The sequence below is a fragment of the Tasmannia lanceolata genome, unplaced genomic scaffold (genome assembly GCF_043159265.1).
Source record: "Tasmannia lanceolata isolate RefF3 unplaced genomic scaffold, GAP_Taslan_0.1 ptg000008l, whole genome shotgun sequence".
Lineage (NCBI taxonomy): Eukaryota > Viridiplantae > Streptophyta > Magnoliopsida > Canellales > Winteraceae > Tasmannia > Tasmannia lanceolata.
Genome location: NW_027518685.1, coordinates 2865220 through 2879469, shown reverse-complemented (window position 1 = coordinate 2879469; position 14250 = coordinate 2865220). Strand labels below are relative to the sequence as shown.

Below are 14250 nucleotides of genomic sequence, written 5' to 3'. Positions count from 1 at the left end.
TTTTCATTAATGACTTTTCACGAAACCAATTAACTAACCAAATGATCTTGACCATCGATCTTGCAAAAGCCACATCCACCGTTAGGATTATTTCCTAACATGTTTTTCATAGTTCAGTCTGATTATAATGATATTGTTTGGGTCAAACTGAAGATGGAAGAATTTCGTAGACATTTTAACTGAATGTTTGAAAAGCCTAACTAAAAGACAAATTAAAAGTCATATAGTTTACTTTTGTTGGTATAAATCCTCACATTTCCTACAAGATATCACTCTATACAGTGCATGTATTATTTGGAAGTGCCCACCGCTAAGACTTTGTCATTCCATCGATGAATCATCTCCCACGGCAACAAAACTACAAAATGTTACTTGTATCTTTATCTCAACAAAAGTACAAACGAACGGCATGCTTTCCCACTTAAGGAGAAGGGTTTCATGCAGTTATTTTGCGTTTGATAAAGGGCCCAATGGTCAATTAATTCTATCGCTGTATCATCATCTTTGTATATGAGTAGGAATTGTTGATCTTTGTACCTATGTATCATGGGCCGTGACTTTTGAGCTCAGATATCATGATGATTTCCTACTTTCCACCCCTCTCTTACAGATTTGCATAGCAATCGTCACATTATCTCAAATTAAAGATGATGAAACTGGATTTCGAGCTTAGATTTCGTTATTGTTTGCTAGTTTCCATCATTTTCTTACCGATTTGCAATGCAATAGACACAATATCTCCAACCCAATCCATCAAAGATGGCGAAAAGTTCGCATTAGGGTTCTTCAGCCCTCCCAACTCCAGCAATCGCTACCTCGGAATATGGTATAATAAGCTTCCTGACCAAACAGTTGTGTGGGTCGCCAACACAGAAAACCTGCTAACGGATTCCTCTGGAGTTCTTACAATTTCTGGTGACGGAAATCTCGTAATCTTGGATGGAAGATTGAAGTCTCTTTGGTCCACAAACATTTCAATCTTAGCAAACAATACAAATGTTATGCTTTTGAGTTCGGGGAATCTGATTCTATGCAGTGGGAATTGCGATTATAATCACATGACAGTATTATGGGAAAGCTTTAATTATCCAACACATGCTTTGCTTCCTGGGATGAAGCTCGGATTGAACTGGAAAACTGGTCAGAACTGGTCCCTAACGTCGTGGAGATCACAAAACGATCCTGTAAAAGGGGGGCAACTGATGGGGTCCGTGGAAAAATCTGCCGAAGAGATCGAGCGGCTGGGAGAAGAATTTGCCGCTAAGCTGGCCGCGCAGAAGGAGGAGGCGACGGAAGCCCTCAACGATCAGAGGGAGAGAGCCCTGTCGAGGCAGGCGACTGCCGTTCAGGAGAAGGAGGACGAACTCCTTCTTCTATCCAGTGAGGCCTACAAGATAGGGTTCTTTGACTGCCTTGGGCAGGTCAAGGATTCCAATCCGGGCGTTGACCTGTCGAGGATGGTTATACCTGATCCACCGACGCTCACTGGCGAGGAGCCGACCGCAACTGACGCACTCTTGCCCCCGGGGGCAGATCCAGCGCGGGATGGGGGCGATGAGGCGCCCTGAGTTCTTCTCCTCCCCTTTTTTTTTTTTTGGCGATTGTGTGATTTCTTTTTGTAATGGCCCCTTGGAGGCCCAACTCCCTTTTGTAATGGTCCTCTGAGGCCCCGACATATGAATGGAAAGAGTTTTTGTTTGTTTAACTCTTCAATGCTTGTCCGTCTCTAGTTTATACTGTTTTCTTTTTGTATGATGCGTAACTATCACTCTAGGTAGGAGTCATGGACTTAGGAGTGGACTCCTAATTCTTTGCCAAGACGAACCATGGCGAAACCAACGTCGAGTACCCTAGTTTTCGTGAACTGGGTTTCGAAGGAGCTTTGGTTTTTGCATCCGGGCTGGTTCCGGACCAGGAGTGGGCTCCCGGTATTTGCGGAGACGAGCCGTGGCGAACCAAACGTTGAGTACCCTAGTTTTAGTGAACTGGGTTTCAAAGGAGCTTTGGTTTTTGCATCCGGGCTGGTTCCGGACCAGGAGTGGGCTCCCGGTCTTTGCGGAGACGAGCCGTGGCGAACCAAACGTTGAGTACCCTAGTTTTAGTGAACTGGGTTTCAAAGGAGCTTTGGTTTTTGCATCCGGGCTGGTTCCGGACCAGGAGTGGGCTCCCGGTCTTTGCGGAGACGAGCCGTGGCGAACCAAACGTTGAGTACCCTAGTTTTAGTGAACTGGGTTTCAAAGGAGCTTTGGTTTTTGCATCCGGGCTGGTTCCGGACCAGGAGTGGGCTCCCGGTCTTTGCGGAGACGAGCCGTGGCAAACCAAACGTTGAGTACCCTAGTTTTAGTGAACTGGGTTTCGAAGGAGCTTTGGTTTTTGCATCCGGGCTGGTTCCGGACCAGGAGTGGGCTCCCGGTCTTTGCGGAGACGAGCCGTGGCGAACCAAACGTTGAGTACCCTAGTTTTCGTGAACTGGGTTTCGAAGGAGCTTTGGTTTTTGCATCCGGGCTGGTTCCGGACCAGGAGTGGGCTCCCGGTATTTGCGGAGACGAGCCGTGGCGAACCAAACGTTGAGTACCCTAGTTTTAGTGAACTGGGTTTAGAAATCTGACAGACACGAAGGCATTTGCAAAAAGAGAAGGTTCTTTCATTCACATTCAGGAGATATTTACAAAGTTTTTTTTTTTTTTTGTGTCGGCTACTTTGCTACTGATGATATTTGCGAAGGTTCTTCGAGTTCCAGGCATGTGGTAACAGTTGTTCCTCGAGTGTTTCCAGTCTATAACTGCCCGGGCGAATCACCTCTTTTACTCGGTAAGGCCCTTCCCAGGTTGGGGAAAGCTTTCCAGCTTTCTTGGGTTGGGAGATAGCAGCTTTCCTTAAGACAAGATCTCTAAGCCGAAACTCTCTAGGACGTATCTTCGAGTCATGGTAGCGAGATACTTTCTGCTTGTAGGCGGCGACTCTTATTCGGGATTCTTCTCTGGCCTCCTCTAATAAGTCAAGATTCGCGCGGAGCCCGTCACCGTTGAGCTGTTCGTTGAAGTTGGAAATTCTAGCGGACGGGGTGCCTACATCGACAGGTATTACCGCCTCTGTTCCGAAGGACAGATTGAATGGGGACTCGCCCGTTGGTGTGCGCGGGGTGGTGCGATAGGCCCATAGGACGTGATACAGCTCATCTGCCCATCGACCAACTTTCTCGTCTAGTCTTTTCTTGATCCCTTGTAGCAGGATTCGGTTTGTGACTTCTGTCTGCCCGTTGGTCTGTGGGTGTGCTACAGAGGTGAACCGCTGCTCAATTTTCAGGTCGGAGCAAAACTTCCGAAAGTTTCGGCAGTCGAACTGTTTGCCGTTGTCTGTTATCAGGACGCGAGGAATCCCGAATCTACAGACTACTGATTTCCAGAAGAAGTTCTGCACGTTCTGTTCGGTGATCTGGGCTAGAGGTTCAGCCTCCACCCATTTGGTAAAGTAATCAATCGCCACCACTACGAAGGTGCGCCTTCCGGAGGCCGGTGGGAAGGGGCCCAAGATATCCATTCCCCAAATAGCGAAGGGTAGCGGGCTGACAATTGGGGCCATAGACACGGCGGGCTGATGAATGGTGGGGGAGAACTTTTGGCATTTCTCGCATCTCTTTACCAGGGTCAGCGCGTCTTGTCTCAACGTTGGCCAGTACAGACCTCTAAGGAGGACTTTGATTGCCAGGGCTTTGCCCCCCAAGTGCTCCCCGCAAATACCTTCGTGTGTCTCCTGCAGGGCATACGTGGCGTCGCTGGGCCGGAGACACTTTAAGTATGGGAGAGTATAGGATCTTTTGAACAAGTTCTCGCCATCAAGTGAAAAACGGGCTGCTCTTTGGATCACCTTGCGCGCTTCTCTTTTGGCCTCAGGCAGTTTCCCACTACGCAGGTAGTCAACGATCTCATCCATCCAGCAGGGCTCGTGTTCCACCTGCATTATCTCAGCAGCCTTTCTTTCGATACTGGAGGCCTGTAGGAACTCCATGCATATATTCCCGAGAGTCGTGTATCCGGATGCGGCCAGCTTGGACAGTACATCGGCCTTTGTGTTGTCCGTTCTGGGGATTCTGACAACCTCGAAACTTCTGAACTTGGAGGATAGTTGCCGGACCTGGAAGAGGTATTTAATCATTCGCTCATCGCGGGCTTCGTATATACCTTGGATTTGGTTGGCGACCAACTGGGAGTCACAATAAGCTTTCAATCTCTGGGCTCCGGTCTGGACTGCAAGATTCATTCCAGCGAGGAGTACCTCATACTCAGCCTCATTGTTGGAAGCGCGAAAGCCGAACCTCAAGGCGTAGTCTAGTGTGAAACCGTCGGGCCCGGTTAAAACCAGACCGGCTCCGCAACCAGCCTTGTTTGAAGATCCGTCCACGTGCACTTCCCACAGTGCTTCGGCGATTGAAAAATCATGCTCAACTGGCAGCATGGGGATGGTTCCTGCTCTGGCTTCTTCTTCTGCCGGTTCTCCGGCTGTGGTAGTACCTTTCGCTGCTGGGGCCTGGGCGATTTCAGGTTCGGCGATCTGCTGGGGGATGGAGCACTCAGCTACGAAATCTGCCAATACTTGAGCCTTGATCGCGGGCCTGGGCATGTACCGGATGTCAAATTCACTCAATTCCACGGCCCATTTAACCAATCGTCCCGAAGTATCTGGCTTGTGGAGGACTTGTCTAAGCGGCTGGTCAGTTAGGACCTTTATCGTGTGAGCTTGGAAATACGGTCTCAACTTCCTGGCTGCCATTACCAGCGCGTAAGCCAATTTCTCGACCCGCTGGTACCTTATTTCGGCGTCGTGCAAGGCTTTGCTAACGTAGTAGACCGGTTTCTGTTGGCTGCGCTCTTCACGAACTAGGACCGCAGCCAGAGCCAGGGTACTTATAGATAGATACAAGATTAGCTCCTCACCGGGCTCCGGCTTTGTCAACAGCGGTGGAGAGGACAAATACTGCTTCAGCTCCTCGAAGGAGGTTTGGCATTCCTCTGTCCAGGGCGAGGTTTTGAGGCCTTTGACTGCGTTGAAAAAAGGGAGACACCTCTCTGCAGATTTTGAGACGAAGCGCCCCAGCGCGGCTATCATCCCTGTCAGTCGTTGCACTTCTCGGATGGTTTTCGGGGGAGCGAGCTCCACCACGGCCTTGATTTTTTCCGGATTGGCCTCTATCCCTCTCTGGCTGACCACAAACCCCAGAAACTTCCCCGAGCTGACCCCAAAAGTGCACTTGGTGGGATTGAGTTTCATCTTATTGTCTCTCAGGACTTGAAACGTTTCTTCTAGATCGGCGACATGGTCTTGCGAGCTTAGGCTCTTCACCAGCATGTCGTCGACGTACACTTCCATGTTGCGGCCAATCTGATTCCGGAAGAGTTTGTTTACAAGCCTCTGATACGTGGCCCAAGCATTCTTCAGGCCAAAGGGCATGACACGGTAGCAGTAAGTCCCCTGATCCGTTACGAAGGAGGTCTTCGGGATATCTGACTCATACATTCTGATCTGGTTATATCCGGAGAAAGCGTCCATGAAACTGAGCACTTCGTGACCCGCTGTGGCATCGATGAGCTGATCGATTTTTGGGAGCGGGTAGCTGTCCTTTGGACAGGCTTTATTCAAATCCGTGAAGTCGACGCAGGTCCTCCATTTCCCATTGGCCTTTTTCACCAGAACTACGTTTGCCAGCCAGTCCGGGTACTGGATTTCTCGGATGAAGTCAGCTCTTAGGAGTCTCTCCACCTCTTCTCTGATCGCCATCTGCCTTTCGAGGGCGAAGTGTCTCTTCTTCTGCTTCACCGGCCTGCAGGTCGGGTCGACACCTAGTCTGTGCGAACTGACCTCCGGGTTGATGCCGGGCATGTCCGTGGGGGCCCATGCGAAGACATCCGCATTGTCCTGGAGGAACTGGGTGAGGTTGTGCCGGACGTCGTCGTCAAGAGAGGAGCCGATCTGGACTACCTTTTCGTCATCTTTCTCGCACAGGGGAACGGGGACAAGGTCTTCGGCGGGCTGAGTTCCCTGAGCTTCGTCCCTCAAGTCCAGTAGTTCGATTGGCAACGACTCCGTCGCGTTTCTGCCTTTAAGCGCCATTGCATAACATTCCCGAGATTGCGGCTGGTCTCCTTGAACTTCTCCCACGCCACTGGGCGTTATGAACTTCATCTTCTGGTGATAGGCGGACGCGACGGCGCGGATCAGGTTCTGGCCAGGCCGTCCTAAAATAGCGTTATAGACCGAGGTGGCCCTCACTACTAGGAAGTTGACCATGGCGAAGGCCTGGCAGGGCGGTTCTCCGACGAGGACAGGGAGCTCGATTTGTCCCTCAACCTTGACCACTTCTCCTGAAAAGCCGAAAAGATCTGAGTTTGCAGGCTTTAAGCGGTCGTCACCTATCATCATTCTTTCGAAGGCGTGATAGTACAGAATGTCGGCTGAGCTCCCGTTGTCTACCAGGATTTTCCTCAGCTCCCAGTTTGCGACGAGCATAGTCAGGACTAGGGCGTCGTCATGTGGTAATATCAGGCCGTCCAGGTCCGCGTCCGAGAAGGAGATCTCATTCTCCGTCTTCGCTTTCTTGCTGCATGTATGCACGGCGTTGACCCGGCGCGCATATGCTTTCCGAGCAGCAGAGGAGGTGCCTCCAGCCGCCGGGCCTCCCATGATTGTGCCAATGACTCCTCTGGGTTGGGAGCCGTGTGCTTCTGGTGGTGGACTGGGCGGCGATGGAGACTGTCTTCGGACTGGGGGCGGTTGAGACCGCCGAGGGCTTCGGCCCTGGGGACCCTTCTCCTTGGGGTCACTCCCGCGGGTGTCACTCCGGACATATTTTTTCAAGTAGCCTCTGCTGATTAGCTGCTCGATCTCCTCCTTCAGCTGTCAGCAATCGTCTGTATCGTGTCCGTGGTCCCTGTGGAACCGGCAGTACTTCGATTTGTCTCTCCTGTTTCCCTTGGAGATCATTGGAGTTGGCCATTTTATGAACTCTTCTCCGCTGATGGCCGCCAGTATATGCCTCCGCGAGGTGTTGAGAGGGGTGAAGTTTTCTTCCCTCCTGTGAGGGGATTTGTCCCTTCTGACGACCTGGTCGTCCCTGCACTGCTTAGCCTGGGGCTTGTCTTGGTTCCTGTCGTCAGAGGTTCTCCTCCGACTCGAGTCCAGAGCTGCCAGTGTCTCTTCTACTGATATGTACTCCTCTGCCCCGGACATTAGGTCTGCCAGGGAATGAGGATTCCGGCGGGCCACTGCTCGGCGGAAATCATTCGATTTAGCGCCCGTGAGAAGCGCGTTCGTAGCGGCCGAGGGGTCCAAATCTGGCACTTGGAGCGCCTCCCTGTTGAAGCGGCTGACGAAGGCTTTGAGAGGTTCATTATCCTCCTGCCGCAAGGTCATCAGGGATGCTGCTGTTTTCCTTGGCCTGCGGCTGCTCATGAAGTGACGAACTAGGTCTTCTCCGAAGTCCTCAAAGTTATTGATGGAGTTCGGTCGGATCCTTGAGTACCAATCCCTAGCTGCACCTGTGAGGGTTGTCGGGAATGCTCTACAGAGGAAACCGTCTGACGCACCGTGGAGGAGCATCAACGTCCGGAACGTCTCCAAATGGTCGACGGGGTCAGTGGTCCCATCATACTGCGGGATAGCTGGCATTTTAAACCCCATTGGTGCTGGAGCACTCATCACATCGTCGGTGAACGGCGTTCTGCTCAAGAACGCCCTGGACACAGGCCGGCCTTGATCCTTAGCCAGCTCTTCGATTCTGTGACCCATCTCTTCTATCCTTCGCATCACCGGGTCGTCTTTATGTTCTGGCGACCTGTTTCTCCCCACGGATTGGCCTGCGGCAGAGCCGGAGTGGCTCTCCGGGCTCCGACGACGGGACCCTGATTTCGCCCGTGGCGCGCGCTCCTCATGAGCTCGGCGCCTTTGCGCAGAGCGAGACCTAGACCTCCTACGGCGGTGCGGCTCTGTCTGAGCATGCCTGGCTATGGGGTGACGGACTTGTCCGGGGGAATGGCGAGTCCGGTCTTCACTACGACGCGACGACCCTCCCCTGTGAATTTCTGACCTTTCGAGGACAGGTTGTGGAGCTTCCGGAGGAGGTTGGGGAGGTGCCTGGAGCAGCTGCTGATACTGGCCAACGAGAGCGGTCATCTGGTGGAAGAGAGTTTGGACTTACTCTGGAGTCGGCATGGAGTTAAGATTTACGGAGCGAGGCTGGTTTTGTTCAGCCGTGGCGGAGGCTGCCACTACCAGCGAGGCGAGTCGCTCACTCCGAGTCCTGCCGGGTAGCACGGCTCAGGTGGTACGTGCGGTTGGCACCCGCGCACTCTTGCGTCCTGCCATTTTTGTGAAGTGGTTGGAACAGCCTTTAGTTCTGGGGTCCCACGGATGGCGCCAATCTGTTAGGCCCAAAATCGGTTAACAGATATGGCAGTGACGTAAGAGCCGAGCTGGAGGGATGTAGAGTCCAGATGAGCTGTGTGCTGCACAGAAGCAAACGAGGTCAGAATGACCGACCCGGAGTGTACTCCGGACAGGCCCTTCGACACTCAAGTCAGTATGAGCCGGAGTGAAGAGGGTGTTTGTAAGAGTGGTGGGTGAGATTTTCAATACCCTGATTTATGAGCTTTGAAGGCCCTTTTATAGGGAGAAATTGGGGTAGTTGGGGAGTTAATGCTCCCAGACAGGTGTCGACCAGCTATAGGCTCAAGCTCGCCTACTCTGTGTAATTACCAAACTACCCCCGCTGGTGAGGGTCCCGCGGTGGGCCCTCCTCTAGCCACGTGTTGGAAGCTAACAGGCTGCTGCGCTGTTGCACCCCATCAATAATCACATGACAGTATTATGGGAAAGCTTTAATTATCCAACACATGCTTTGCTTCCTGGGATGAAGCTCGGATTGAACTGGAAAACTGGTCAGAACTGGTCCCTAACGTCGTGGAGATCACAAAACGATCCTGTAAAAGGGGAATTCTCCTCCGGGCTTGACCCAGAAGGCGTGCCGGAATTCTTTGTATGGAAAGGAGCGAATCGGAATTGGAGAAGCGGGAATTGGAATAGTCAGAGATTAGTACACGCAGTGCCCGACAGGGATCTCGCAATCATATTCAATTTCAATTACATATCTAATGAGGATGAGACCTCCTTCACTTATTCTGTCAAAAAAGACTCGCTGCTAACGATGTTGGATTTAGATGGCTTGGGTGTCCTCCAACAGGTGACTTGGTACGAGGTGAGCTGTCAATGGGGACAATTCTGGTCTGCCCCACAGGATGTGTGTGACTATTACGCCGAGTGCGGGCCAAATGGCATCTGTAGTGCTAGTGAGTCGCCTGTCTGTGACTGCTTGCAAGGGTTCGAACCAAAGTCGCCTCAGAACTGGTTTTTGAGAGATGGGTCCGATGGTTGTGCGAGAAGGACATCATTAGATTGCGGGAAGGGGGATGGGTTTTTGAGATTGGAGCATGTGAAAGCTCCTGATACTCGGAAGGCTCGACTAGATTCAAGTTTGAGCTTAAATGATTGTGAAAATGAATGTTCTTGCACTGCTTATGCCAGTGCTGATGCTAATGGATGGGGGAATGGTTGTGTGATTTGGTATGGGCACTTGATTGATATTAAATTGTATCCAGATGGGGGAGATGTCATTTACGTACGATTGGCTGGATGTCATTTAAGTACGATTGGCTGCTTCGGATTTAGGTACGTGAGGAGGCTTATAGAAATTCATTCATTTATTTTGTTTTAATCAGTAGTATTTTTCTAATAAAATGCATCTAATTCAACAGTTAATAAGAAGGCAGAGAGGCATTTCTTGGCTGGCTGTTGCATAACAAGGCAGCCACAAAGGCTCACTTTTCACCAGAATTTGTCTTATTCATTTAATTCATCTGATGCAGCTGCTCTCTCTGCAACAGCCAGCCGCAAAATGCCTTTCTGCGAAACTCCCTAGCAAATCCCATGTTAAAAATTAGAAAATGTAAGAAATCAGAGAGAATAAAAAAAAAGACAAGACAAAATAACACGAGATTTACATGGTTCATGCTATTCTGTAACTAAATATAACAAAAAAAATCATGAAAAGACGTGTATTTATTTCTTACCTGCATGATACCCCTTATATATTCCCATACACAACCAAATTAGTATAAAATGAATTAGTCATGTTTTATAATAAAATGCAATTAATTTATTAATTGGACTGCAAAAAAACCTTAGAACCCATCCACAGCCTCTTCTCCTTCTCTTCCCTTCTCCTCACCCTCATGTCCTTCCATACTACCATTGCGTTGTGGCAGTGACCGCAGCTGTTACAACAAAAGGGAGTAACTGCCCTGGAATATGCTGCTAGGTGGGAGGCAATAGGCATAGTAAGGCTGGCACGCTTTTGATCATAGGAACGTGTATATTAACACGGTATCATTGATCCAGGGAAAATATCTCCATGTAAAATATATCTGACCACGGCTAAGCGAAGACCCTTCCATTCATCTTCAACAATCAGATATGTGAACTATCACATTGTCCCAAGTTTTCTCGAACCATTCCTTAGTGAAAAATTTTCCTCCTTAACTATTTCCCAAATTTTAAATTTGTAAATATGTCTACATAATGAGGAATCTCAGGGTCTCTCGCCAGCATCAATCTTCCCTTATGATTTCGGTTTTATGCGACTATTTTCCTCTGTGATTTTGGTTGTCTGTTTTTGCTTCTTGCTTTCTTTTTCTTTTTGTTTTGCTTCCTCTTTTGGGCTAGTCCCCTTTTCTAATAATCATTCATAGGGAGGGAGATTCCACTATATGTGAAGATTACAAAGTACAGGATTCCATAAGGTCTACGAACAAGACCTTATATAAAATTCCAAAACCAATCCCTTCTCCTAGTGTAACAATTTCATTATTGTAAATTATATAGTATTTCTTGACAAAAATACCCCTATTTTGTGCTTTGGGGGGAGTTGCCCTTGATATCTCTCCTTATAATAGGCCACGCATGGGAATGTACAGGGGATAGAATTACAGAAATAAATCTAACAAATCACTTTGGAACACACCTGTTAAGATTCTCTTGTCAATTTACACTAGCGGGTGAAAGGTGGGAAAGATTCCAATAAGATTACAAACCCCAAGACTTGTTTACTACTAATATGATTAAAATGATCTTTTATTAGATACCGGAAGCTCTCTTGGCAGGAAGAGGATGTTAGTCATAGCCATTGTCATAATCAGTTTGGTGGTGCTTCTCTTGCTTCCATGTGGCTTTTGCAGGTGGAGGATGAGGCGGAAGATGAGAGGTCAAGATAAAAATGAAAGATTTGGCTTCCCAAAGTTTAAGCATATTTAACCCCTGCTTGTTTTGGATTTTTTTTTATTTGATTTTGTGTCCAAAAATGATTATTGCACTAAATTTTCCATTTATTTTTGAGTCCAAAATAAGTTTTGGACTTGAAATCAATTCTCAAAATCCAAAACAAACAGGGCCTTAATAATTAGACACTGATATTTTATTTTTTTGTGTTGCTCTATTTAGGGCTCATGGTGATAGAATCTAAGCGAAAAAATCTCTCCCGCACATATGAGCCCAAAGGAAGTATGAAAGGCATGGAATTTCCATTATTTGATCTGGGTACTGTAGTAGCTGCAACAGAGAACTTCTCGGATTAAAAAAAGCTTGGAGAGGGTGGTTTTGGCCCTGTTTACAAGGTAATGTTTCACTTCATTAACAAGCAAAAAAGGCCACTAATGGACCACGCTCGAATATGGTGGCGATAAGATTATAATAAGCATTCGTTTTGGGACCCCATATTTGGCCAACATGGTAATAAAAACTTCTCAAATCAAAGGCTTTTAGATCACTCTATGGCCCACTCTAGGAGGGTGACGTATCTACATCGGGCCCCAAAAAATGAATGGTTTAGACCATCCATTCAAAACACCCGCCTAGAAATACTTAGAAAGAAATGGTTGATGGCAACTTTCAGGGTAAGTTGTTTAACGGGCAGGAGATAGCAGTGAAAAGGCTTTCCAGAAATTCTGGGCAAGGCACGGAAGAATTCAGAAATGAGGTTATGCTGATCTCCAAACTTCAACATAGAAATCTTGTTAAAATTATGGGTTATTGCATTCAAGGAGAAGAAAAGATGTTGATTTATGAGAACATGTCGAACAAAAGCTTGGACTCCTATATATTTGGTGGGTCTTTTTAAATTCTTTGATTTTCACCTTTTTGCACTGCTTCTAGGTTTTATGAGAAGTATATATTTACATTATTTATGTATTAATTGATGAAGATTCATAGCAGATCAAAGAAGGAGGGCGTTGTTGAATTGGAGGAAAAGATTCGACATAATTGTTGCGATTGCTCGAGGTGTTCTTTATCTTCATGAGGATTCAAGATTGAGAATTATCCATAGGGATCTCATAGCCAGCAATGTTCTGCTAGATAATGAGATGAACCCAAAATTTTCAGATTTTGGTATGGCAAGGATTTTTGGTGGAAATCAGACTCATAGTAATAATCACACAGTAGTTGGAACATAGTAAGTACCATTTGCATCAATATAGTTGAAAACTTCTCCTATCACCATTAATACTTATGTGAAATAATGGTTTGCAGTGGTTATATGTCTCGAGACTAAGCCATGAATGGTCTTTTCTCTGTGAAATCAGATGTCTTTAGCTTTGGGGTCATACTATTAGAGATCATTAGCGGAAAGAAGAACAATTACTACAATGATGATCCTTCCATCAATTTGATAGGACATGTATGTTCTGAGTTTATATTTATTTCTTATCTGTCTACCATATTTCAGACATTTTTTATACTAAGATGAAATTTGGAACTATTCCAGGCATGGGAGCTATGGAAAGAAGGCAGAGCATTAGAGCTACTAGACCCATCAATAATGGCTAGTTCTTTTGCAGAAAATGAAGTTTTGAGATGCATACATGTGGGGCTTTTATGTGTGCAAGAAAGTCCAGGGGACAGGCCTACCATGTCCGCGGTTGTTGGTTGTTTTCATGGTGCTTAACGAAACAACTATGCATTAACCAAAGAAACCTGCATTTTTATTGTGGAACAATTTGTAGGACAAAAACAAATCTACAAATGGGACAGGATCTTGTTCCATGAACGAAATGTCAATTACTGAAGTAGAATCTCGATAGAGATGAAATTTTCCATGAGAATTGTATACAAATTCAATCTTATAGACTTCTTTGCTAAGGATTTTCCAAACTCTAATACATTAAATGGTTCATCTCCCATATCTGGTGATTGAAGATTGTTTTGTAATGCAAATGTCAAAGTAATCATAGAGAAAGCAAATGCTTGTGAGGCGAAGGTGCACGCAGTGCACCACGGCATTAAACTCTTGGATAAAGAATGCATGGGTAAAGTAGTGGTCAAAGGGGACTCCTTAAATGCCATCTGCTGGCTCAACGGTTCGCATCATCATCCTTGGAGGTTTGACTATTTTTTTTTCAACGAGATACAAGATAGGACGGGTGCCCTTCTATTGAGTTTCACCATGTTAGAAGATAGACAAATGACGTCGCTGACTCTCTTGCTAGGGCCTGGGTGGATACGGCTTCAATAGAGTTGCTCGATTCCTTATCCCCTTGAGTTTTCCTTTTCGTATTGTTGTATTTTTTTTTTCTTTCTGCTTATTTTACCTTGTCGTTCTTCATTTTCTTAATTTAACTGGCATAATTCAAAAAAAAATAAAAAAAACAGGCAAAGCACCTTTCCTACGAGAAATTTATCATGGGATTGATAAATTTCCCTTTTAAAATATTAATGGTAATATATCAAGATGTTTGAGTTCAGAGATGATTTAGAAATTAATGTTTAAAATCATGACTATTTGGATATATAATATGTGGTTTTTCAGGACTAAGGGGAAGATATTTTACAAACTACGGACTTTTTGGGGAAAAATCCCAATTATCAATAAAATTTGGTGGGGTATGCCTAACCTAGGCAAGAGAGAGAGAGATGATTAAATAACACAAACTCTAACAGCTTAAGCTTTTGGAGTAATTGGTTGTTTCACATGCTATCTGAGCAAAGGTCCTGGGTTCAAAACATAACAACTTCTTAATATTAAAAATCCAGGTGTACAGCCAACCCAAAAAAAAAACAGAGGGCGAGAGAGGCCGCACATGAGGGGGGGTGTTGAAGTATAAATGATTAAATAACACCAACTCTAACGGCTTAAGCTTTTGGAGTAATTGG

The 14250-nt window shown here is 46.8% G+C and overlaps 1 pseudogene across 1 annotated transcript; it reads left to right on the top strand.

Annotated features, from left to right (window-relative positions):
• The first annotated feature begins 494 nt into the window (after positions 1–494).
• Positions 495–13181, top strand: LOC143885628 (G-type lectin S-receptor-like serine/threonine-protein kinase At4g27290; annotated as a pseudogene). Its single transcript, XR_013253515.1, has 8 exons — positions 495–1559; positions 8816–9717; positions 11186–11308; positions 11525–11717; positions 11996–12206; positions 12316–12553; positions 12631–12778; positions 12866–13181. The product of XR_013253515.1 is annotated as a G-type lectin S-receptor-like serine/threonine-protein kinase At4g27290 (transcript).
• The last annotated feature ends 1069 nt before the right edge of the window (positions 13182–14250 follow it).